General features: G+C 43.4%; 1 pseudogene; it reads right to left on the reverse strand.

The window, feature by feature from the left end:
* Window positions 1–278: 278 nt before the first annotated feature.
* LOC119441361 (uncharacterized) lies at window positions 279–21,876 on the reverse strand (annotated as a pseudogene).
* Window positions 21,877–25,796: the final 3,920 nt, after the last annotated feature.

Genomic DNA, 25,796 nt, shown 5'->3' on the forward strand with positions numbered 1-25,796 from the left:
TGACTACATGTGTTTCCCGATGGCAAGCACTTTGTATTTCAGCATATATTCATGCAATAAAGGTGGAAAACAGCTTTGCATCTTTCAAATAAACGCCCGCTGTAAAGGTGGCAGCGCCATCTCGTTGGAGCCAAAAGAAAGAGGCATAGCTGCGTGTCCCACCGGTGGGTCACTCCGCACCTAAAACCATCCCTAAAAAAAGCATGCCGCAGTGAACGTGTTAATAGTTTGTTATTTCATGGTGCTTGTCTTAGCCTTTTTTCATAGCCTTCTTATGATTATGATTGCTCATTTTTGATGGCCGACAGCACACAGATGGCTGTTGGTGACAGCTTTGTGCTGCTCAGCCCTAGCAAGTTCTCAAGGATTGAAAAGAAGCCCTTGGCTTCGGGCTGGTAGCACATGTTGACCACCCAGTGGAGGCAGAAGCAGAGGGGATGGCTTGTACTGGGTCTGCCATCTTCAAAATCTGATTTTCCGCCATCACCACGCATTCTGCCGTTAACGTTGAAGTTTCCCAGATGGCGCAAGGATGTGAGCTGAACTACGGTGCCTGTAAAAAAAATTTAATATGTAATTGCAGTGCACTGTAAATAGCTCTCCCAGATAATCTTCACAGGTAACATCTGTTGAAAGAAAATTTGGCTGGGTGCCGTTTATTCAAATATTAACATCTACAAGCTGAATATGAAAACAATGTCGTCTTCTCATTCGCCTTCTGTTGCACAGCTTTGAAAATTAGGGTAACTATTTACATATTTGATAATATTACTAACATCTCACTGTAAGTTATCTTACATTTCAGATACCGTAGTAAATATTACTAAAGGCTTTTACACCTACATATATACCAGCTCAATTATGCTTACTAGCAGTTCCTTGCTTTGATATCAACTTCAGGACACAGCACATGACCAGAGAGTAAAACCCCAAGCAAGCTTCAATTGCCTTTAAAATAGTTAAGTGTTCATAACATTTGGCATTGTGAGACATTTAAAATGAAGTGTAGGTATCGCTTTATTGAACATTCCAGCTTCTAAGTTATAGTTTGGAGACTACCTGTTCAGCAGGCTCTTGTCAAGACAAACCTATTTGAGCCCTTTTTCTTTATATTGGGAACAACGCGTGAATATATTGATTTACTGTAGGTACAATAAAAAAAACATTTGCTTAGCTCGGAAGGGTTTGGGTGCGAGCTAGTTCGTACGGATCTATAATTTTTACACAGCGCCAAAAAACAGATGAATGAGAACACTGGACGAGCGCTAACTGCCAACACATCTTTATTGAAGCCAGCGCAAATATATATACTATTTTCAGTGGACTGAAAGAGAGAAAAAGAAGAAAGGGAAGGTGAATCATCGGCAAACAACTCTTGCTGTGAATGCGCCAAAAACATAAAAGTGTTCTTGACGCATGCGCAGCAAGAGTTGTTTGACGATGACGCCTTCCCTTCTTTTTCTCTTTTTCAGCCCACTGCAAAAAGTATATATATATGCGATTGCAAATGCGCTGTTGGTATTTATCGCTCATCCCTTGTTCTCTCTTGCCCGTGCGTTTTATTGCCGCTGTGTAAAACTTATTTGCTTAGCACAAACTACTGGTTTGGTTAAGCTGAAATACAGCATCTATTCCTGACCTCTACATGACTTAGTAAGAACACTAGACTGGCAGACTTGGAGGAGGCGACTCTGCTGGCTACACACAAAGCAGATGGTGTTAGTGTGGACGTAAAAGCTGTGCGTGTGTCAACAATGATGTAGGAACAATCAGGGCTCGCACCATATTATAAGGATAGTTGAGGAGGTCCTTGACATGGCTCCGCAAACTGGTAAATAGGTGACAACATTGCCCAATAGCCACAAGAACCAGTTCTACAAATAGCTGATAATACCTTTAATACTTCAGTGATTTTTATTGCAATATGAAGGAACTGAAGAAATTTTGAACAAGCCGGTGCAATGTTTGCTTTTAACCGATTTGTGCAAACCAACTTTATTTCATGCAGCCTGGCATATTGCAAGCTTGCTTCTGATGTGGTGAAACTTCACATCCTGTAAGAACAGTATGCCTCTTCGATTTTCCATTTCTGACTACACACAGGCTGCCAGTCAATGTATGTAAAGACTGTGCATGCAGTATTATGATTTTGGTATGGTCTTGTCACCCCGAGCTCTTACTTTAACATTAGCGGCTTAACTCCTGTTTTGAGCTGCAAAAACGAATCCGTTGACAATGCAATTGTCATCAAGCAAATTGCATTAAGAACAAGCCAAACAGGAATGTAACTTGAAGTGAATAGCTCGAGCTATCTATGCAATTACAAGAGCATGTAGCTGTAATCACGTGATTTAATCACCTTGAACACATCCACGAAGGGGAAGAAAATTCCTAAACAGTTTCACATAAACCCAACGTTTGTGGCTGCCTTCCAAAAGACAGTGGCCTGCAAAAACACTCCAAATTAAAGGGGCCCAGTATTGCTGTTGTATTAAAGAACTAAAGCACTGTGGAAAAACACCAATGCATTTTGACGTCTCACAAGCTCACTTACTGTGGCCTTGACAAATGCTGATGATTTTTCTTTCATAGTGCGAGGCAGAATCATGAGGAAGGCGAGTGTGGTCAGCACTGCAATAAAAATAAGTTACATAACACTGTGATATATGAGTTCAATTCTGAAAAAGGGGTTGTGCTCTTACATTTCTTGTCAGCCTCATTCAAGCTCTGCGACATTTGAAGTATTTCCAGTGTGGGTGGTTCCACTTTGTTTTTTGCCAACTGCAAGACTGTCAATATGACATAGTGCTGCCTCAGTGATAGTCGCCAACGGTGACTTGCCACCAATAAGTTCAAACTCACGGAAAATCTGAAAGAGATGCAGGAGAATATAATAACACTGTAAGACACAGTGAGCACCGAAAACTTACGAGTTCTGGTTTCTCAAGTGCTGGGTACTGTTCCAGTATGTCATGCATGGACGGATGTGCATCTCTAATCCACTGCCGGCGTGCAGAAAATGTGCGTTCCATGGAATCGTGTAATTTTTCAATGTTGGGTGTGGCATTTTGCATTTCATTTTTCATTGATCGGATGTGGCCCTCTACACTTCGTTGATCCTCCATCTGCGTCATGTTTTTTAGGAGTTCCTGCAACAAATAAAGCACTTACTAATTGCGACGTTATAGATTATGCTCGTGACACTCACTTTTGCATGTAACTTCACAAAGCAATTATGCATTTCCCCTTCTGGTTTACACTTACAGTGCAGCATTCTCATCTGTTTTCATTGCAAATTACATAGTGTGGAAGCAGACAGCAACCAAGCAATTGATATACTCCTTTATTACTGTTATACTTCAGGTAGCAGGGATGAAAGTAGTGCTGAGGTACTACATTCAAGCTATGGCAGCAGCTGTCCCCATCTACTTTCTTTGGAAATTATGCAGGTGTACTGAACGTAGCCCTGGGAGTGCCAGGGCCACTCGCAGCCATTGTGGCACATGTGGAACATGCTTTCAAATGTAGGCATCACACAGTACATACTATTAGAATCGGGCGAATTCAGATTTAGTACAGGTCGATTTCAACATTGTGGTCAATAAAACATATGTAATTATCCTTACGGATGGTTTGACTTGATATGGTTGTTATGAACAAAAATGCATCTCCTCGGACCCCGATTGTTCTCGCTTGTGACATGAAGAGGAGGAAGGCAGGCTTCATACACATAGTGCGTACACATACTGTCCTGCAATTCATACTAGTAATGGAAACATGAAAAAGTAGAAATGGAAATATGCAAAGGGGAAACAGTTGACTTTCATATTTGAACACTTAGCCAGAGTGAAAGGAGTATGTGGTCTGGCATTCTTTTGATAACGTTGACTTCCATTGAAGCTTCCTTTGTCATCCATCAGGTGCATTTGTTAGGTGTGAAACTCTTGAGTTCTGTTTTTGTTTAACAGCTCGCCAGTCTGAGTGGAGGTGGAAGAGACTTTGCATGTAACAGTAGAGAAGGGCAGAACGTAATGTTTTCAGTGCATTCAGAAGCCGGAAAAATTTGCAGTGATGAAGCAACCATGTGCATGAACTGAAGAAGCAAGGTGCGAATATCAGTTATCACAGCATGAGAGCTGAGCAAGCACGTTAGATGTCTAGGAAAGATAGAAGGAATACTTAAGATAAAAAAACTTGCTTGGAAGACATACACTTCAGGTTGATGAAGTAGTGATGCCTCGATGGGAGCATCGAGAAAACTACAAGGCAACTCCGACAAGTTGGTTAGATATGAAAACATTAAACCTACAGTGTTGTCTGTGTTCATTAAATTAATACAACCGGTGCTGTAAAATCGAATATACTCACTTCACTGCACAGTCGCTTCGATGAAGCTGCTGAAGGTGATGCTGAACAACTGTGTTTGCCGTATCGTTGCCGCATTTTTGCCACCTCTCCATCATTCAGGAACTTCTTTCTCTCGAATTTGCACTTGAATTTCAAGGCATGGTGCCACGAATCATGCGTATTGGCCATTGAAACAGTTGTAAAGAGGATGTGCAAAATACTTGTAACTTGGACACTGTCAAATGTTCCAGAGCAATTTCACCCAATTCAAGCTGAACACAGACTCCTCTTGATGGGGATTTGAAGTTGCACTAGGAAGTGAGATAACACACTTCAGAAAACAGCTCGAAAGGTAGGACATGACAGGAAGCACACAAGGGCAAGCATTTTGTTAACTGTTTATTCCCTTAATTTCTGTTTTTCTGAAACATGTCGGTCCCTGGTGCAGTATTTTCACAGAGAAATTGTGACCTGCCATGACCAAGCGTAGCTGCCTCTTCAGGTCAATGACTGACTGAACAGTCGTAATTATACCCTAGTAAACGTTCAGATATATAATTGTCTTTCCAGTAATCCTGAAGAACTTGCTCTAAAGCAATACTTAATGAAAATTGGACCATCCTTGAAATTTTTTTAACATTCATCCTACTGGCTGTCATTCTAATGCTGTGCAGCACCCGAGCTTCTTAGATAAGGCTTACTTTTTTTTTCCACAGCCAACATTTGTAGTACAGCCATATGCTATATCAGTGAAACTTAGTATAAATTCTTGAGTTGAGCACATCGTGACAGACTTATTCTGAGGGCACATTTCATGATACTAGTGCAATTATCCTTGGAAAATTAAATTCTGCTCCAGGCACTGTAAGGTAGGCCAACGCAGACAATTTTTTTTCAGATATTGTCATTAGAACTACTGCAGGAGTGCATCGTAATCATGTGCACACACCAGCAACCATGATAATTTTAAGTAGCATTTACCAACTTGTACCAGTGAAAGCTCAAGCATACCACAACCAATGGAAGGTTCCAGAATGCCACACACACAGCTCATGATTTAAGCATGATTTATAAACATTCTGGTGGTCAGCTAGACAGCGTAATAGTCCTCTACACTCAATAAGACTACCAAAACCTTTCAGTAAGCAAACCCATAGACAGTACATCAGTATTGAACCTGTAATGCCATAAACTTAAACGTTTTTTTCAGGCACTACAACACTTAGCGTTGTTCTTAAATACAGGAGATTCCATGAGAGGTACTATGCATTGTATATTTCCTATTGTTCATTTTTGTAATCTCATATGTAATGCACAGAAGGTTCAGCGAGATGCAACTGAATTTTACTTCCCATAGATGCTAATATTTTATGAGAAATAAAAACTGAACTACGAGCAGTGGAAGCCTCATTCTCGTGCCACAGCATTTCTTCTAAATTCCCAGCTGTGCTGGAAGAACGCTATGTAACCTATTACGAAAAATATATTTGCATTCGTGGGAAATAAAATGGATTTTTTAATCATGCATTAGTTATAAATAAAAGTATAAAACAAAAAACTATACACGTGTCAACTCTTGTGGAACAACCCATACATAATGTTTAACATAGCAAATTAGGTAATAATACAGAAGTGATGAAATGTTGGCTCTCAAAACAGAACAGAGCAAATGTGCTTCTGTTAACTAGTCAAAGCATTGAGATCACCACTAAGCAATACACATGCATTTTCAGGTTCAACATCATCTCGGGGCTCTAAGCAACAACACTTCTAAATATTTGTGTCAAACTGTTACAACATTGTTACAATGGTAACTTTCCTTTCAACATGCCAATCTACATGCCAGCACAGTATTTCTTCATAAAAAGCATAACTTAAGGAGTGAAAATGAACACAGTAAATTTTGCACTTACATAACCAGACCCCAGTGAGTCTCTCAAAATGGTATGGTGCAAAACAAGCTGCCGTGCAGCTTCTTCATAGAGCTTTCCTGGATACCTACACAAATAGCCAGAAGGCACAAAGTGAGAAGAAATAAGAATGTGTCATCATGGTAAGCACAGTACCGTACATAAAATGAAAGAGCTGCCTTTTCTTTTCCCAATCTTGATGAACTGATGCCCTTATTAAGGGGTGAGCTATTTCGGTAAAATTGTTCCAGCCACATGTGATACTCCTGATTTCATTGTGCAAAAGGTGCGATTGCTAATGTATTCATAATGCATCAATTTGTTCACGTGCCCACCAAGCTGATGTTACCCATCTAGTCTTCGCTGCTGTCACTGCCACCACTGCTCAGGTTCGGTTTGGCAGCACACTCGTGCGTTCAGCCGTCAGTGCTATCGTCCTCTGATGTCAATGCTTTTCACAACCATGGTCTGGAGACAGTGCATACCATGAGCTCAGAATGCAAGAGTATGCGCACAAGCAGCAGCTACACTCTCTTCAGTCATCTGGTTGGCATTTTTAATTATTTTTCTAAACGTTTACCTTTACAATTTGTGCTGCTGAACTGGGGATGGTGGTTTTACTTGAGTGAAGCCCTTAGTCAAGCATATACAGTATGTGAGAAATCTTCCAGTGCCACTGATCTGTGGATGCTTTGAAGCTGGACTGTCTAGTTCAATGTCGGACATTCGAACATTTGTTGCTATTCCCTTATTACGGTAGTATGACTACTTTCTGTTTCTTAACTAAGTATTTTACTGGAAAACTTATTTTTTAGTGCAGTGGCCAACATCATGAATATGAATAAATAATTATTTTCTGATGTTCATATAGATAAGAAATGTGATAGTTTTGCAACACAACAATGCCGGGATGCATTTCTGTGAAGTGAGAAGTGCACTTTAAAACACTAGGCTACACAGCCCACAGTGAGTTTAGTTGTACATATACTCACATTGTGTAGCGGAACAGATCAAAGCTGAGCCACTCAACAATGCGGCGACGGAGAGTGGATGTGACCTCAACCTTTGTCTTAGCCTTTGAAAGGTTATACAATATATCCTTTGGTGCGGCGGGGAAGACGTAATTCTTGGGGTCCAGTGTGGGCGCCAATCCTTCCACTAGTTGTGGAACTTCACACCTGGAAATGTTTAGGTGAATTGTGTGAGCAACCTGACTGGTTGACAGTGATTTCAAAAAAATAACTAAGGTCAAAGCAATTCTGAGTTACGAATAACTGCAATATTTCATTGCCTTTGTTTTCCTTCCATTCAAGCTTATCCTTGATCTTCTGACAAAGCTTACACCTGTCTTATTTCTCCTTGAAGCCTTACAGGGTAGTAATATCCTTACACACAACAAGGTCAAAATAATCGAGCCACGCATATTTTTGTCTTGGCTTTGTGTCCGTGTGCAAAGTCACTTTGGTAGATAGCATGACAGTCAAATGACTTGTTGATCAGGACCATGCCACCAAAGGCTGAATGTTTTAAGCATAAGTAGAAAGTCTGGAGCACAGAGCCACCTCACGCACAGTAAGCGTGCCAACCTCCCTCCTGCGAACTGACATTAGGAGGCACCACCAATGTTATGACTATGGAGAAGCTGCATACCTCCAGAATAGGAACAAACAAGGCATAGTAAGTAGCATATAAAGCTACATGGTAGCATATAAATATATGCTACTTTTTTGAAATTACACCCCTGACATATGGGCAAATTTAGTGTCATGTTGGATGAGTGGATTTCACTGTTGCTGTAATTCACAGGCTGTCAGACAAAAAGGTTCAATGACACCGTAGAACGCAATTGCTAGTAAGTGAGGCAGTTAAATTTAAACACACTGCTGCATCAAAGTGTGTAACCATTGACAGCAGTGCTTTAAAAATATACTGAATAATACTCAGCACGACATTTACATCACGTCTGAATCCACATTTTTTATGATTTCAAATGTTATGAGCCTCCATATGAACACAACCATTTTTCCTCTGCTAGTGAAAGCTGTCTGGTCCTTAAACCATTGAATTAAGCTTCAGCACTCTCAGCACTTTCAATTGCACAGTGTCACTAAGGTGTTGGATGCAGTGTCGTCTTCTCTTTGCTTATGATGCTTGATCATAGTAATATTTTTTTGTGAATATTTCATAAAATAACAATTATATAATGTCCCTGCTGATTTACCAATCGACACTGCCGTCAATTCTAAATGACACCCTGCTTCACTGCCTAGTAGCGTGCTGCCAAATTGGCACTTGCAGCAACAAAGTACACTCATTTAATGTGTCAATAAATTTGTCCATATTACGACTGGGGTATTATAGGCTGAAAGCACACAGCGATCTCCTTCCCCATGTCCTCATTACTCAACATCGTATTTGCAAATGTAAGATGTCAGTGATTTGTGATATGCAATAACAAGCCATGTCTCTAGGAGACCTCAGTAAAATGAACAGCCACTATGGCACCGTTACATTCCATATGCTGTATAAGAGCTAAATTCGCAAGTAATGAACTAGAGGCTGCAATTTTCTGTAGCATGTGACAAAATTTGATAATAACTGCGAGAACCACATTGCAGCCGCCCATATAGGATAAAAAAGGAACGAACAAAACTTTAGTATTAGTAGTATGAAGCATTGTATCACACACACACACACACACACACACACACACACATATATATACATGCACTAATTGCAGCTGAATCCTTTTACATTTAAACACCTACACTTGTACAGCTGTCACATGTTGTTGTGGTGGCTCTGGGGGCCCCAGCTGAACAGCTTTCAACTTTGAGCCTGCAGTTAAAGTTGTGTCATTGTCCCAGTCCAGGTATTCCCCGACGTCGGTGTCATACACCTGCACGTGACCAAAAAAGTGCATGTACAAGTCAGACAAAAATTGCGCCAAAAGCGGGAATGCAAAATTTTTACATTACATTTAAATTCTGGGGTACACATATGCTAAAACCATGGTCTGATTATTAGGCATGCATCAGTGGGGGGGGACTTCGGATTAATTTTGACCATCTGGGGTTCTTGGACGGGCACCTGAGTACTTGAGCATTTTGGAAGCTTGCATCCATCAAAACGCGGTTGCTGCGGCATCGAGCGGAGCAATAGTACGCCATAGCCACTGGGCTGGAACAGCTGGTGAAATGCAAATATTTGATCGTCAGTGCGAACCCGTGTTAAAAGAACACTAAAGAAAAATACTGATCGGTTTAGATTGACAAGGAATCTATGAATAATTGAACATTTGCTTATTATGCAGTGATATGTTAATATTAAAAGAGAAAAAGGTCTAACCTTTAGTTTTAAAATTTGGCGCCATTTAACCAAAGTCGAAGCAATCAGTGACGTCACGAATTTCAAGGTATTTTTTAAATTTCCATTGTTGCAGGTGCAGCACAGTACAACCTCTTGAAGCATCCTAAGTTCAGTATTGGGGTTTGTTTAGAATACAATATAGGTCAGTTTTACCAATGAAAACTTAACTAGGCCCGAACCTCGCGGCAAGCTGGTGCGGGAAGTTCAAAGCGGCGTCTCCACCCGTATTTCGCTTTTGCGCCTTTGTGGCCAACCAAGGCGTCTTCGCGCTCGAAGACCGGCTTTTTTTTACCTTTTTGGTTATTATAGAGGAGTAATTCACTAACACGGGTGTAATAATGTTTTCATTTAGTGTCCCTATACGCACCAACGTTTCGATCGCTACGATCGTAGCGTCATTGAAGAGGTTAATCAAGTTGCAATCGCTATACGGATGTGCTGTCACTTTGATTACCGAAGCTGAACAGTAATGAGCGCCGTCAGCCCTGCCATGGCTGTAGTACTGACACAATTAAAAACTTTCGCACATCACTCATGGAGGCGGTACCTCGAAATGGGACGGGATAGAGTTGGAATTGTTCTGCTAACTCATCAAAAATACGTGGAAATTCTTGTATATTATTATTAAAAAAACACGACACAACTTTGCGACCTCACTACTAAGTGAAAAGGAGGATATAACTCACCTGGAAGCACGGTGTAAGAATAAGGAGAGGTGCTGACACTCTCCCCCCAACGCGCGCGAAAGCGCAGCTCGCTCGCGTCCAGATTATGTTCGGCTTGGTTGCAGCTGGTTCGGCGCCGTCGTAGAGGGCGCTGCGGTATGCGGTCCCAGCCTCGGCGGGAAGGCGCGTGCTTCGCTGTCTTTGTGCGCTTTGTGTTTGCATGTGCGGCCGTGCTGTTTTGAAGGCAAACTTTTTGTTCACGCGCCTTTCATCATCTTGTGCTTGTGTATTGTCACCACGGGCCCTCAACCAAGGTTGAAGCGGCCTTCTGAGAGTTTGAAATGGGTAGAAAGTGCTTCGTCACGAACTGCAATTCTGGATACCGAACCTGTGCGGAGCGTGTGCCTCTATTCAAAGCGCCGTCCGACAGCGGTCGTCTAGAGCAGTGGCACCATGTAAATCTGAGGGCAGACCGAACTCTAATGCCTACTGACCATTTCTACACCAAGCATTTTTCAGAGGATATGATATCGACGGCATTTACGCGGAGCTCGATAAAATGGTGCTACTTGACGCGCCAAAGAGTCCTGTTCTGTCTGCAAATACAGTTCCCACCTTATCTCCGAACTGTCCAAGGAACCTCACACGGTCAAATAAACCTCGAAGAGAGAACCTCCTGTGTGCCACAAAAACTGCTGTGTGCCACAACAGTCTGTGCAAATTTTGCTGCTTGTATAAGATATATACTGGGTGTCTTAACTATCATGCACCAAGATTTAAAAATATGAAAATGTCACATAGCTGGACAGAAGCAAGGCAATGTTGTCTGTCGTCTCTTGGAGATACTCCGATTATTTTTTGCATTCCGCCTTATTAGATAATTATTTTCATAACTGATTAATCAACTTTACTAATGCAATATTTAGATAAAAAAGTGTGAACGAGAGAATTGCACAGCAACATGAAAGTTCCCGATACAGCTTTCTGGTGCTCAAGACGTGATACATAAAAGTGTTTTCCGAGCGTGAAAGAAACCCGCGAATAGACTCAAAATTGCCTCGAGGCACTTTGCGTGTATTCGTGGGCTTCTTTCACGCTCGGAAAAATACTTCTACGTAGCGTGTATTGAGTAATAGAAAGCTGTATCGGGAGTCTTTCATGTTGCTCTCCAATTTTCTGATTGAAACTTTTAATATAATTATAATATTTGAGAAGTTGATTAATGAATTAAGACTAATCATGTAATTAGACCGAATGTAAAAAATAAGCTCAGTATTGTAAAATAAAGGATCCGAGACTGATCAACTGTTTACTGATTTCATTCGATCCTCTTCTTCTCTCTCTTCACTTTCTCTTCTTCTTTTGACCAGGACGTTACATTCTCCGGGTCTCTTATTGCCATCCTTCTGCGGATGGTAAGGCACTAGGTTACCTACAGTTGTAACTTCTGTCTTGCCTGCTGGTCCTTCAAAGTGCACAGACTTGAGTATACCTTGCTGCTTTACCGTTTTGAGGACGACATAAGGGCCCGTGAAAGCAGTCTTCGAACGATCAAGACCTTTTCGTACTAGCACCATGTCTCCAGGTTGTACGTTGGGCATATGCGTTGCGTGGCGCGAGTCAGTCATAATATTTCTTCATGGTACGTTTATACATATGGTATTCTTCTGACGTCTTCTTGCGTTCTGGAATATGGATCTTCCCTACTATGCCAAGTTCGTGATCTGCTGGTAACCACGTTGTCTTCTGAAAGGCAGCAAACTGAGGGCTACAGCCAAGTCCAGCTGTGTGGGATTGATTGTGATGCCTAACTGCTGCCTCAAGAGCACACTTCCATCCTCCACGAAATTCTGCGTATATAGAAATGAAGGTCTTCAAGTCACGTATGAGTCGTTCTGCTAGAGCATTTCCTTCCGGGTGATATGGTGTTGAAAATCTCAAAGTGATACCCTTTTCTGCTGCCCACCGACGGAGCCTCTCGCTGCGGAATGCAGGTCCATTATCAGACACAATCACCTTGGTGTGTCTAAATGCCTCTCTTTCCATCAGTGCAATCACACTGTTTGCATCTTCTTTTCCGGGCTTGGCCGCCGCCATACATGTGCACTGGTCAACAGCCACTATAAAAGACTGAGTCCGGCGCACACCCTCCCCTTTCTTTTTGATTTCAGCGAAATCGAGATGGACGACTTCGAAGGGGACATCTGAATACAAAGGAATGACCATTTGGTTTCCTTTTGGGCGGAACTTGGCTTTGATAGTCTGACATTGATGACAGGTCTTGACATAATTCTCTACATCGGCTTTCATGTTCTTCCACGTAAAACGTTTCTGAATCTTCCAGTAAGTCCGCCAAAAGCCATCATGCCCCCCTGAGTGTGGACTGTCATGATAGAGCCGCAATATTTTGGATATGCAGCTTTGAGGTACAACAAACTTTCCGTCGATTAATTTTAGTTCTTCAGTATCTTCTCATACACTTGCGACGTGTGCCCCTTGGTCGTTGTTTATTGGTGGTATGTGCAACCTTGATAACGCGGCCGCGTCAGGTAGCTTTTCACCAGGTCTGTGGCTAACATCAAACGTGAACTGCTGAATTTCGCTAATCCATCTTGCCACTCTTCCCTTCGGTTGTGTAAGGCTCAGAAGGTATGTCAAAGCCTGATTGTCCGTGAAAAGCTTGAACCGACGGCCCTCCAAATAACTCCTGAAGTATCGTAACGCTAGCACTACTGCTAGGGCCTCCTTTTCCGTGGTGGTGTAATTTACTTCCGCTTTTGAAAAGGTGTAGGAGTAATAGCCAATGACCTTTAACTGGTGGCTTCTGTCTTGGCTGGAATCTCGTTGGTATAACACTGCTCCTGTGCCATAATTGGACGCGTCAGTGCAGAGTTCGAAGGGTTTGGCGAAATCAGGTAATATCAAGATTGGATCTGAAGATATTGCGCGCACCAGTTCTTCATATGCACGGTCGCACTCGTCGCTCCACACAAAGGGAACTTCCTTTTGAGTGAGCCTTGTAAGACACCTGGATATCGCCGCAAAGTCTTTAATGAACGCCCGAAAATGTCCTGCCAATCATTGCCAAGAATACACGCAGGGAGTGAACATCGTAGGGCTTACGCATTTCCTTGATTCATTGGACGGACTGTTCCTTTGTCGTCTTCGTGAAGCCGTCCAGGACTCTGCCAAGGAACACCACCTTTCTCTGAAAGAATTCACTTTCCTTCTTGTTTATTTTTAGTTGTGATTTGCTCAACGCTTCTAGTATTTGAGAGACGTGGGAACAGTGCTCTTCCTCGGTACGGGAGTAAATAATGATGTCATCGACATAAACATTGCAGAAATCTCCGATGAAATCTTTAAGTACCCCGTTCATCATGCGCTGAAACCAAGCACCCGAGTTCTTCCAACCAAATGGCAGACGGTTGTATTCATATATATCAAATGGTGTTATAAATGCCGTGTACTTCTTTGATTTTTCCTGGAGAGGTACCTGCCAGTAGCCTTTGCACAAATCGATTCGTGAGAACCATTGGCATCCTCCAGTATCATTAATGATGTCGTCAATCAAAGGCATAGGGAATGGATACAGTTCTGTTTGGGTGTTGATTTGCCGATAATCAGTACAAAGTCGCAGTGAACCATCTTCTTTGGGAACAATAGTTATAGGAGACGCAAAAGGGGACGTTGAGGGCCTTATTATTCCAGCGTTCAGCATTTGTTGCAGTTCTTGTTTCAGCCATACTTTCTTTTCATGAGAAATCCTGTAGGCTCTCTTCCGTACAATAGTCGTGTCGCGGAGTTCAAAAGGCACTTCGGGTACAGAAGCTGCAGGTGGATATGTATCAAGGCATATAAGTTCGGGAAAAATTGTCCATATGTCATTAGCGCATTTGGCAGTCCTCATCTGTGGCGGTGTCTGGACATTTGAAACCAGGGAGTCTAAAGTCACTTCATCTTTCCAAGAAATGTTCATTCGTAGCTTCTTCATGTCGGGTCTTGACAGTATAAACAATTCGACATCACGCATAACCAGCGCTTCTACTGTGAAGTCCTCCCCAGCCAAATGTATACTGACTCTTGTCCAAGTGTGCAGTGTTCGAGATGATCCATCGTAGCTCTTAACCGTTACCACTTTACCTTGTCGCGTGTCATCTGCTTTTACCATGGTTTGATTAATCAGACTTACTGAAGCTCCTGTGTCGACTAGGGCACTCACTTCTTTTCCGTTAATAAGCAGTGCCGTTTGTAAAACGTTTGATCGAATCAAGTAGACAGCCTCGTTTTGGTTACACGGGTGGGGCTGTGCACCCACGTTTATTCGTTTTTTGTCTCCTTGACGTCTCGGTTGCTAGGGAAATAGTCAGAAGCTGCGCTTCTGGTAGATGCTGTCATTGCTGTCGCTGTATTATCGGGATGAACCCTGGCTGGATGGATCCAATTGTGCTGCGCAACGGGCCCAGGGGCTTCATGGTAAACGTCCTTAAGACACCCCAGTAGGTCTTCAACTGTCTTAGGCGACCTTATTTGCACTTGCCTTTGGCATTCCTTTGTCATACCGTGGATGACTAACGGTACAATAGATGACTCAGGCAAAGTAGGATCTGCTAACAGCAACAGCCGTCTCTTCTCGTAGAAATAGTCAATTAGTGAACTTGAGCGTTGTTTGAAAAATATAGCTTTGTCCCATCGGTCGACCGGGTTCTGATCAAAAGCCGAGATAAAACTTGCTCTCCACTGATCCCAGGCGTCGTCCGGATGGTCTGTTATGCGGAGCTCATACCATTTCTTGGCATTGTGTACAAGAAATAGTCTCATATTTTGCACTTTATCCTGTGACGTCAACCAGCAGTTCTTTTCACAAGCATATTCAAAGAACTTCAACCAAGTGGTTGCCGACGCCGTCGTCCCATCGAACATGTCCGGCTTCACTAATTCAGCTTTGGGACCATTGTTAGCGCGCAGAGTCTCTGTTAGCATAGCAAGCAATTGTCCATGTTACTCAATTTGAGACGCCTGCACTTTCAACATCCGCTCCATAAGCATAGCAATGTCCTGGCTATTATCATTTTGAAAGGGCTTGCTACTTGATAACTGTCTGAAGTGCTTTTCATAGTCGGACATATTGATATTAATCTTCCACGTACCTCAGCTGACGAGATCTGCTTCGGTGACTTTAGCCTTACTTGCGATGAACTGGAGCAGGTTCAGTGACGTCGCTGTCTCTTGGACTTCGACTTGTTCTTCATCTTCGGCTTGGTATGACGTGACGTATGGTTGTCCCGCTGTAGTAGTACCAACTCGTACTTCTATCCACATCCTGTCGGCTGCGCCAAATCTCCAAGGGACGGAAAACAACATTACCTTGGTTCTGTTAAGCTACGTGATATTTACATGTTTTTAAATCTTTGTGCACCCTGTATAATACTGTTTTCTGTGCAGATGTGTGCCTGATTTTCAAATTTGTGCCATCCTGTTTACTGATTGTTTATTACAATGCGCGTGCGGTGTATATTACACGCTTGCATGTTTTTATTCAACATTTTTGCATTGTGGGAGTGTATGAGAGCGTAAGCTTCTGGGAAGGCTATCCTCTATTAAAATTATCGAACTGCTTCATGCACAATTTTTTTATTATTCTGTCTTTGCAAAATAAAAAATAAAAAGTCTATGAGATTATTGTGTGCTGGGTATAAGTGTATTTGTGGACAGGCTGTAGCATGCATTGTCAAATACGCTCACATTTGCACATTATCATATGCAATTTAAGAAAAAACAAAGTCACCTGTTAGATCCTGCAAGAGTCACTCGCTCCCCAAACGACGAAAGCCAAATGAAGAATATACACAGTCTATGTTAAGTGGAATTGAAGTAAAAAAGATTTTCACAAGTAACCTGTATTAGTGATATTGTAATCCAAGATAAAACGCCTGTCCTCGTCCCGCTTGATAAATTATCTTTTGAAAGATTTCTTTACATAGCTATGTGCTTTCTCATCATAGGTTCTAGCCATGAACACCCACTTTGCTCTAGTGCGTTGCATATCGCAAGCTTGCGCCGTTTCATTTCTTAAATTATATCGCGCCCACACTGAATTTGCGTGACGATGCTTGAACGGTTTTCTGAGTTTGAATTTTCCGGTGCAGTCACTATTTTCTTCTGATCGAGGGGTAGCACGCGGGCTTACGCTTTAATTTTTTTATGCTTGTATGCATGACTAGATCGGCCGCAACAAAATGTGCGCGCGAGCGGAATGTGAGTGAGCGTTGAGTGCTGCCCGATCGATCCGTGTTCACGTCATTCACACCCTGCACAATATACATTCATGTTAGCAAAGCATTCAGCCTGGTACATTTATCACCTTAATCTGAAATAACGAATTTCCTTCGCGCTTTGAGTTTTACTGGCGCCACTATGAACGAAAATTTAGCGGAGGCAGAGGAATGCCAAGCCGCCGGCGCCGCTAAGCTGGATGATGATGATGATGATGATTTATTGGCATCCCCTTTGAAACGGGGTGGCGACAAATAGTCACCTAGCCTGCTTGATTTAATCAGGTATACTACACATGTTCTTTATCTCGCATTTTTGTATACCTTTTTCAAAAATTTAGCTTGTACCGCTGCCTATGATTTTAAGACATCAGGTCGTATCCATCTTTTCCCTGCTTTTTTTCCACCAGTACTCTAATCGTCTCTTGCTGATCTCTACGGCTGATCTGTTTATGTTTCCTTCCACTTTAAACCCAAGCGCTTCTGGGAGTTGCACGTTACCTACGGTTCTCGCTGGGTGGATCCCGTCGCATTCCATTAGGATGTGCTGAGTGGTCTCTGGATCTTTACTGCAGCATACACATGTCTCATCTAGTTCCGAATATTTGTTCCGATATGTTTTCGTCCTTAGGCAACCGGCTCGAGCCTCAAATAGCAAGGCACTGCCCTTTGTGTTATCGTACAGATTTTCCCTTCTAATTTCTTTCTTCTCATTCTTGTAAATCTCCATTGTCCTTTTCGTTTCCATTCTTTGCATCCAATTCACGGTCTCTATTTCTCTCACTTTCTTTCTGATGACCCCTGGTTGTCTATTTACAGTTTCGATTATCCTGTACTTGGTTGCCAACTTCCTTGACCTCTTCCTCCATTTTGTGTCCACGCTTTTCATGTAGAGATACTTGTGCACTTTAGCCGCCCATTTATTTTCATCCATGTTCCTGAGCCTTTCTTCAAAACTAATTTTGCTTTGTGCTTCTCTGACTTCAAAAGAGGCCCAACCCATGTCTCCATGCACTGCCTCATTTGTCGTATTATCGTGTGCTCCCAAAGCCAACCGGCCTACTGATCTTTGGTTAACTTCTAAACCCGCCAATATATCCGATTTTAAGCATATAATGGCATTTGCGAATGTTAGCGCTGGCACCATTACTCCTTTCCAGATTCCACGCACCACCTCATACTTATTGTGGCCCCACAGTGCTCTGTGTTTCATTAATGCTGCATTCCGCTTCCCCTTTATTTTCAGATTATCTTGGTGGTTGCTTGAGTAATTCTTTCCTTCGTTTATGTGTACGCCGAGGTACTTATATTGCTTCACTATGGGTATTACTTGCTGTTGAATTGACACCACGAAGTTACTCGTGTGTTCATTAAAGATCATAATCCCTGATTTCTCTGTGCTAAACTTAAGGCCTAGATTTGTCGCTGCGTTCCCACATATATTCGCAAGTATCTGTAAATCTTTTTTATTGTCCGCTAGTAGCACAATGTCGTCTGCGTACATCAATCCAGGGACCTTCTGTTGCACCATTTGTCCATTACGCATGTAGGATAAATCAAAACCTAATTCGCTGTTTTCCAGTCGTCTTTCTATGCCCTTGACGTAAAGCGTGAACAACAATGGTGACAGCGGGCATCCTTGCTTCAATCCTTGGTGAATTCCCACCATTTCATTTCCTTTTCGGCCTTCCCATGCCACTTGTACTTGGTTGTCTCGATATATCTCCCTCAGCAGCTCCACGAAATCGTCATCTATGCCTTCGTATTGAAGAATATCCCACAACAATTCCCTGTCTACGTTGTCATAAGCTCCTTTAATATCTAGAAATGCTACCCATAAAGGTCTTTTCTGAGCTACTGAAATCTCTATGCACTGAGTTAGTACAAACATATTGTCTTCTAAACGTCTGCCTGGCCTGAACCCATTCTGTAGTTCCCCCAATACAACGTTTTCCTCCACCCACTTTGACAGTTCTAATTTTATGGCTTGCATTGCCATTCTATATATCACCGACGTTACTGTAACTGGCCTGTACGAGCTCGTCTTATCCTTATCTCCTTTGCCTTTGTAGATGAGATTCATCTTGCTTTCACGCCATCCAACGGGAATATTCTTTGTTCTAATCACTTGCTCTATGGCATTAGTCAGCAGTGCCTTGCTTTTTGGACCGAGGTTTTTGATTAGCTGTATTGGGATTTCATCGGGTCCTGCTGCCGTGTTGTTAGGGACATTTTCTGCTGCCTTTTTCCAATAGAAGCTTTCTATGCTGAATTTTGATCTCTCAAGCCTCTCTGTTGTTGCTGGATCTGTTGTCTGAACTACACTTTTTCTTGTACCGAAGTTATGCCTGATAACGTCTGTGATGTACCGCAGCGCATCATCGCCTTCATAGATGTTACCGTCTTCATCCCTTATAGCCGTTTGCGAGTTTCTAGTTGGAGCTCCGAGTGCTTTTATATGGTTCCAGAATCTTTTTGGGGCGCCTTTGTCTCTTTTGTGAATGTTATGCACCCAACATTCACTTGCGCATTTAATTTTCTCTTGCACGAGCTCACTCGCAACCCTTTTCTTTTCTCTGTATGTATTCCATCTAAGGAGCACCTCTTCTTCTTGTAATCCCAACTTTTTGGCTTCTCGATGAACCCTAGATGCCTCTTTACGCTCTTCTATAGCTTGTTTAATTTCCTTGTTCCACCACTTACGTGGTTTCCTCTTTCCAATCCAACAATTGTATTGCCGTGTCCGCCTTATTTCATGCTGCATAACCTCCACCAGTTCCTTATATTCCCAGACTGCTGTAGGAAAAGCCTCAATTTTCTTCTCTATGTTGTTTGCGATCTCTGTTATTTGCTCGTCATTCATTTTTAAAAACTCTGAGGCTATTGGTTCATGTTCTGCGCTGGTATCTCTCCCAAACGTTAATATTAAACGTCTATGATCGCTTCCCAGGCTATTTTTTCCATTTTCGTCTATTATCATTTGTTCCAGTTGTTCGTAGACCATTTCTGAGACTAAGGCGTAGTCGATACATGACTGCCTGTTTCTGCATTGCCACGTTACCTGTCCATGACACTTATTCTCCCTGTTAACTACTATAAGGTTCTGTTCATCACACAAATTCAGCACTAGAGAGCCGTTGTAATCAGTATATCCGTCTAAATCGTCCATGTGCGCGTTCATATCTCCCACTAATATCACCTGGCCCGAGTTACTGAACTCATTAATATCGCTTTAATGCAATCGACCAATTCCTTATTTTTTTCCCTGCTATCACTACCTGTCCATAGGTAAGCTACTCCCAGCCACGTCTTTTTACCTTGCCATGTACCACTAATCCATAAATGCTCTTTACATGTCTCGTTTACCCTTCGCCACTTCAGACCTCGCCTAATTAGTACGCCTACGCCTCCGCCTTTCCTTGACCCGGTCATTCTGTTGCACCCTTCCCATACAAAGTTGTCAATAACAGGCGGCTGCTCCAAATCTCGTAGATGCGTTTCGGTCAAGGCGTACACGCTAATCGCTTCATCATTCAGTTGCGTTTGAATTTCCAGCCATTTTTCCTGCTTACGACCACCCTGCATGTTAATGTAGCAAATTTTACCTTCTCTATTCTTATCCTTTCTGCGTCTTTTCCTGACTCCTGGTCGCCTAATTCTGCCCTTTACTGGTGTTTCGCTATGTTCAATACTCAATCCTGCTTCCTGATTGCCTGGGGCCCGCCTAAAAAAGCTACAGCTCGTGCCGCGAATCAACTTCCGACCGGTATTGCTACACTTTCACTAAAATGTATCCCGTCACTCACAAAAGCGCCTTCGCGGCCTGCTCGGTGCACTTCTCGGTTGATGTCAATGACCGTAAAATTCATTGCTTTAGCTAGAGTCCAAATTTCCCTGTTTACTGCAAGAACTGCCCTTTCAATTTTATAACCCTGCCTTTCAACCTCTGGCACCGTGCACACCGTGATTTGTACTTCTTTTGAAACATTCCGCAGGTCGGTGACCCCTTTGGCTATTTGCTTTGTGATTCCTGCTCCTCGTCCGTTCAGTACGTCAATCACTCCGCCCATTATCACCACTAGGTGTCTCTCCTCCATTGTGTCCCACATGCGTTCCTTGGCCTTCGCTATCACCTCTCTAATCGGCTTTCCGGGAAGCGCGCTAACCTGGACTCGTTCGTCTGCCCCTACCCTCTCTGCTATCGCCGGTTCTACTTTACGCATGTTGGAATCCCTAACAAAGACAACTCGACGCTTTCCTTCCCCCTCACCGCCGAAAGCTGCCCCCAAAGTCACAATGCCCTCCCCTCCTTTCTTATCCTTGCCCTTGGCTTTGTTTTCTTCCCCGGCCGCGTCAGTGGTATCCCCTTCGTGATTATCACTGACGTTTCCGCCACTGCTTCCCGGCGTGGCGGGTTCGGCTGTCTCTGCACTCGCATCGGAGCCAGCTCCGTTCGCGGTGCTCGCCTCGATGCGTTCATCATTGCTTTGCAGAATGGTGGCGCTCAGCTGGATTTCTGCGTTAGCTAGCTTTTCTTCTGCCTCCTTCCTCTGCTTCTGCTCAATTTCAAGTTCCTTTTCTAGCTTTCCAACCCGCTTAGCTAACTTATCTTTGTCTTGCTCTAGGCGGTCTAGCCGCGACCCTAGCACACACATCCTACAGATAAAATCTGCACCATTCGCTTCGCGTGCTGACTTAAACCGCGTTTCTTCCAGCGCGTAGGAACGCTCGCACTCAGAACAACGCACGCATGGGTTCCCCCTAGTACCACCCACATCTCGTACTAACAAGGCGTAGATGTGGGAAAAAAAAATTCTTTACCTACTTTTATCTAAGCGAGAAGACCAAGAAAGTGAGAAAGCCTTAAAATAATTTATAAAGCTTGCTTGGCTAAGCTAACCCTCCTAAAAAAACCAAAAAGTGAAATATAAAATAACAAAACTTATCTCTTTGGCACGCTGCTCCTGCTGCGCTGAAATGGCACCTTGACTCGACACGTCCGCTCCCGTCGGCTTCACTCTCACGAGTGAAGCCGATCGTGAGTGGGACCGCTGGCCGCGGCGCCATCTATCTGCTCACCGCGGAGCTACTCGGTGCGCCCGCGCGCGGCCGAACATAATCTGGACGCTCGCTCGCGCGCAGTGTCAACACCTAAATATTCTTCCACCGTGCCTGGAAGAGAACACTCTCCGTTGTTTTCGCTTCCGGGAACTTCAGCAAAAACGCACTCTTGACAGTTTCCAGAGTGTGGTCCTCAGGAATGAGTAAAGGATGGCAGAATTGGCTGAAAAATGCCATGCACCTGAACATTTCAAAGCGGTACAGCAGCAAAACGCAGGATAAACGAGCAGAACCTTGGCGCGCCTACTTGTCCGCTTTGCGCCAGCCGCGCCGTCTGCTAGTGAGTGGGTGGTCTCGCATCGTACTACGCTTGTTGTTGTTAAAAACATTTATTGAAATAAACATAAAAAAGTTTACACCCGAAGAAGCGAAGGAAGGGACAACGGTATTAATACAGCTGTTATGCATCTTTCTTTTGCTACGAAACCATGGCTGCAGCAGTGGGAGTAAGCCGTGCTCGCTGTAGCAGACGATGTGGCTATCCGAAACCAGTGCGGATAGTGTCTGCTAGTACCTATCGGTGCCTCGGCTAAACCACTACTGCAAGGGAGTGCTTCAATTGCGGCAGTCAAATCAAGCTGTTTATTCGCGTGTCCACGGTACCGTAAAGCTCTGTCATGATTGACTTCTTGCTGCTGCTGCCTAACTGCCGTGACAATCTAGTCAGTTGAAAAGCGCTACACAGCTTCGTGATTTATGTGGCACTGTTGGGAGGGGGGCTGTGTGCCGTTCGTACTTTCGCGCTATTATGGTGACAGTGCGTTTCTGAGTGCCATCCGTAGCTTCATGCTGTTATCTCTACGGTAGTGTGTTGCTGTCTACCGTCCGTGTTTATGCACATGTTGACCGTACTTGAAAGCGCTGTCGCAACTTGCTTACTTCTTTCTGCTGCATGCTTCTGCTCAACTAGCGTCGATAATCCAGCCAGCTCTTCGTGATTTCTGTGGCAGTGTGTTGCTGTGCGTATTCTGTAGTTCGCGCTGTAATTTTGTTAGTGGCAATGCATTTTTCAGTGTCGTCCGCAGTTTCACGCAGTTATATATGCGGTGGTGTGTTACTACGTATCCTGTCCGTGTTTATGCGCATGTTCACGGTACTTTAAAGAGCTGTGTCATGAGTGGCTTCTTGCTGCTGCTGCTTCTGCCAAACTAGTGCGTCGACAATCCAGTCGGCTGAAAAGTGTTAGTCATTTTATTTTTGTGGCTGTGCGCCGTCCGTAGTTTCGCTGTTATCTGCGCGGTATTGTGTTGAGTGCCATCCGTGTCTTCAGCATGAGATGTCAATTGCTTTGCTGCCCAAGACTTGTACCCCGAAGGACGTGATGACGAACTGCACTGTTATAACTGCGCGATTCGCATTTTTTATTTAAAGATTATCAGTTTATTCATTTCCGATTATTTTTCGCACTTGCTTCACGTTTTAGCCCAAAACGCACAATGCCATTCACACGTACAGTGCCCAAGGTGCACATTTAGAGGCACGACCGTCAAACGGGGAGGGGAGTCAATCACATGAGAGTGCACAGTTGTGAGCCGGATTTCCGTGTAATATGTGGAATAGACAATTTCGTGGCATCATTTCGCTGTTACTTCGCTTACAAGAAGCACGTGTACCGCGTGCACAGAAAGGCCGCTGGCATTAGCGCCGATGAGCGTGCACCTGACTTCGGCTCCGGTGAAGCAACTGGAGCAAATGCATCGGTTCCTGATGCCTCAACTTCATCAGATGCAAACAGTGATGACACTGCTTCGAACTTTGACTTCATTGCAACAATCAAGAAGCAGATGGCGATGTTCTATATCAGAATCACGGAAAAGTTGAAGCTGCTGTTGAGTACCACAGATGAAATTTTCACCGTTGTGAAAGCCCTTATTTATGATGTTATAGAAGGGATGTTCCAAAAAACTGCAAAACTCCTAGAGGAAAATAATGTGGCACCATGCACAATAGAAAACCTGGCATGCCAACTGAATGCTGCATATATTGTTGTCAATATGTTTTCCGACTTGACAAGTACTCACATGAGAAAGAAATACATTTCAGAGCACTTTATTTACACTGAAGCTACTCAGATGCCACTGCAGACCGGCAGCCACAAAGAGTTTTCATGTTATATTCCTATCTCTAAACTCTTAACAAATTTTCTAAGATGCAAGGACTTGCTAGAATGCATTTCACAGCCCGTGTCAAAATCACAAGATGTGCTCTATGACTTTGCTGATGGCGATGCATTCACTCAGTACCGTCAGCTTGCACAGGATGACAGTCATGGCACCATATTTCTGCTTTTGTACACTGATGAGCTGGAACTTGTAAACCCTCTTGGTGGTGCAGCTGGACGGCACAAAATTTTAGCAGTTTACTTTTCTATTTTGAATCTACATCCTCGGCATTGGTCAAAACTCAGTGCCATTCACTTGCTTCTAGTTGTGGAGTACCGTGTTGTGCTACAACATGGCCTGGCCAAAGTGCTACAGCCACTCGTGCAGGACCTCAATTTGATACAAAGGAATGGAGTGGAATGTGCACTTTAATGTTGTGAATTTGGCATTCACTGGAGATAACCTCTCAATGCACCGCTTGGCAGGTCTCCAATGCTGCTTTAGCAGCGGCAGAGTGTGCCGTTACTGCTTAGCTCAACACAAACAACTGCGGATGCTACATAATTTGGATGACTGTATGAAGAGGACAAGTGCAGCACACAAGAGCCACCTTAAAGCATTCACACTTGACCCAGCTGTAAATGGGCCCTTGTACAACATTGCAAACGTATAGCCATTGCAAGGCCTTGAACAGTTTGATATCACTGAACAATTACCTCCTGACGCCATGCATGACATACTTGAAGGGGGTATTGACTGTGTTCTTCGCCATGTTCTGAGAGGTTTAGTTGCTGATGGTGTGATCTGCAAGCAGGACCTTGGGAAAACATTGTCCTTTAAGTATGGCTTTCATGACAAAAAGGCCACACCTCCTGCCATTAGGGACGCATTTCTTAGTGGCAAAACCAGCCTGAGGGGATCAGCAAGCCAAAAATGGTGCCTCTTTCGGCTGCTTCCCCAAATATATGCAGAGTACATTCCTGAAGGCAACCCTCATTGGATGGTGTACTTGGCATACAGGCACATCAGTGACATTATCCTGGCTGAGAGAATTCCAAGGAGCTGTGTACTTTACTTGCAGGTGAAAGTGCAGGAATTTCTGGAACTGTACACAACGCAGTACCCAAACGCAGTGGTGACACCAAAACTTCACTATTTGCTGCACTATTCAAAGTACATAATTAAGTTTGGTCCGCCACGCCGTTACTGGGGCATGCGATTTGAAGCCAAACATTCCTACTTTAAAGGCATTGCATCTAAAGTGAAGAACTTCAAGAACATCTGCCTTACACTTGCAACATGTCACCAGCTTCTTCAGGCTTACGAGCTGTCAGGTAACATGTTTGACTCGTGTCTTCAAACAACTGGAGTAAAGCAACTGAGTGTACGAGATCTTCCAGAAGACCAACAGTCAGCTATCCATCAAGTTACTGAAGAGGAGCTTGTCCCAGCTGCAACAACTGGAAGCTTCAGTAGTTGTTACTACCGAATAGGCGACGTTTTTGTGCACAATGTGCAGGATGGTGAACCACAGTTTCTGCAAATTGAAAGGCTCCTTGTTGTTGGTGGCTCATTAGTTCTTTTATGTAGGTACCTTGAAACCCTGCATTGTAGCGAGCACTGATCGTCCTACATTGTCAGGGTATCTACTGAGTACATTGCAATAATGCCTGATCATACATGGGATTTCTATCCACTCGATCTCTACTCCAACAGTGCATATTGTGAGGTTGTGACTCATTATGCCATTCTAGAATAGCTTTGGCAAGGCTGCCTTCACAAATTTTGCATACAGGAGGGTGCAGTACGAAGATGGCACAGCACAGGCTGGAACGAAGATATCGGTCATGAATGTTGTTGCAGCCAAAATGTGATGAAGCTTTGCATAGGCTTATGTCATAGCTTCGTAATGTTGCCCACGAAGTGTTGTATAGTTGTTCGTTCGAATATATGTATCAGAATGTCCAGCGCAATGAATTTGTTTTCATTTCTCAACGCAACCTTCCC

Source organism: Dermacentor silvarum, chromosome 1 (genome assembly GCF_013339745.2).
Source record: "Dermacentor silvarum isolate Dsil-2018 chromosome 1, BIME_Dsil_1.4, whole genome shotgun sequence".
Taxonomy (NCBI): domain Eukaryota; kingdom Metazoa; phylum Arthropoda; class Arachnida; order Ixodida; family Ixodidae; genus Dermacentor; species Dermacentor silvarum.